The 1,894-nt window shown below is 40.3% G+C and overlaps 1 protein-coding gene across 13 annotated transcripts in view; it reads right to left on the bottom strand.

The window, feature by feature from the left end:
* LOC125282017 (protein FAM156A/FAM156B-like) overlaps positions 1-1,894 on the bottom strand; it is a 49,676-nt gene that overhangs the window by 44,772 nt on the left and 3,010 nt on the right. The window lies entirely within an intron of this gene.

The raw sequence follows: 1,894 nt of genomic DNA, 5'->3' as shown, positions 1-1,894 counted from the left end.
TCTCTCTCTCTCTAAAAATAAGTAAATAAATCTTTTAAACATCAATTAATAGGGGCACCTGGGTGGCTCAGTCGTTAACCGCCTGCCTTCGACTCAGGTCATGATCCCAGCGTTCTGGGATCGAGCCCTGCATTGGGCTCCCTGCTCCGCGGGAAGCCTGCTTCTCCCTCTCCCACTCCCCCTGCTTGTGTTCCCTCTCTCGCTGCCTCTCTCTCTGTCAAATAAATAAATAAAATCTTTAAAAACATTTAAAAATCAATTAATAAATCAATTCTATTAGTGTATCAAAAAAAGAACCACATGATCGTATCAATTCATGCAGAGAAAGCATTTGACAAAATTCAACCGCCATTCATGATAAAACCATTCCACAAACCAGGAACAGAAGGGAGTTTTCTTAACCTGGATATGAAGCATCTTACAAAAATCCCTACACCTCCCATCCTATTTAATGGAGAAACACTACATCCTTTCTCCCTAAGACCAGAAATGAGGCTAGGATATTTACTCTCCCCTCTGTTATTCAATATTTGCTGGAAGTCCTAGCCATTCCAGAAAGGACAGAAAAAACAAAGATCAGGAAGGAGGAAATAAAGCTGTTCCAATTCACAGAAGATAGGATTATGTACATAGACAATCCCATGAAATTAAAAAAAAAAAACCTTCTAGAACTAACAAGTGTATTCAACGTTGTTGCAGCATACAAGCTCAACACAGAAGGTCAAGCAAGTTTCTACATGCTAGCTATGAACAATTACCTAACAAAACAAAAAGCAGAAGTCACTCACACATAGCATTCACAATAGCGTCCCCCCTCAAACCTAGTGAAACATACACAGGATCCGTATGCCCTAAAGTACAAAAAGCTGAGGAAGGAAGTATAAGAAGGCCTGAACAAATGGAGACACACACTGTGTTCATGGGTTGATAAGGTCAGTAAAATTTAGATGTCACTAGGTCCCAAAGGGATCCATCACTTTATGTTTTTAAAGAAGATTTTATTTATTTCTTTGACACAGAGACAGCCAGTGAGAGAGACAGCCAGTGAGAGAGAGACAAGCAGGGGGAGTGGGAGAGGAAGAAGCAGGCTCCCAGCAGAGGAGCCTGATGTGGGGCTCGATCCCAGAACGCTGGGATCACGCCCTGAGCCGAAGGAAGATGCTTAACGACTGAGCCACCCAGGTGCCCCGGGATCCATCACTTTAATGCAATGCCAATCAAAAATCCCAGTAGGACTTTTTGGAAATATATACTGATTACGAAGTTTAGGTGGAAAGGCAAAAGAACTAGAATCGTCAAATAATTTTGAAAAAGAACATTGGAGGAGTGACACCAATGTTATGATTTACTATGCAGCAACAGCCAAGATTTGGAAACAACCGTGTCCGTGGAGGGATCACTGGGTCATGAAAAATGTGCTAGAGATACACGATGGAATATTATTTGGCCATAAAAAAGAAGAAAATCCTGCCTTTTGCAACTACATGGATGGACCCTGAAGGCTTTATACTGAGATAAGTCAGACAGAGAAAGACAAATACTGTATGTTCTCACATATGTGGAAATTTAAAAAGCAAACTCATAGAAATAGAGATGAGAATGGTGTTTGCCAGAGGTTGGGGGGAACGCTGGTCCTGGGTACAAAATTCCAGCCCTAAGTTATGGGGATCTAATACATATATAGATAGTCTGGTGACGATCATTCACAATATTGTATTAGATATGGAAAGTTAAGAGAGTAGATCTTACATGTTATCACCACAAAACAACAGTCACTATGTGAAGAACAGACTGTTAACTAACTTTACATAGTAAATATGTCACAGTATATACATTATCACATCATCACCTCGTATACCTTAAGCTTACTCGTGTTATATATCGATAGTATCTC

This window comes from Ursus arctos, chromosome X (genome assembly GCF_023065955.2).
Source record: "Ursus arctos isolate Adak ecotype North America chromosome X, UrsArc2.0, whole genome shotgun sequence".
Lineage (NCBI taxonomy): Eukaryota > Metazoa > Chordata > Mammalia > Carnivora > Ursidae > Ursus > Ursus arctos.
Note: the sequence above shows the minus strand (reverse complement) of the source record. Positions and strands in the feature narration are given on the sequence as shown.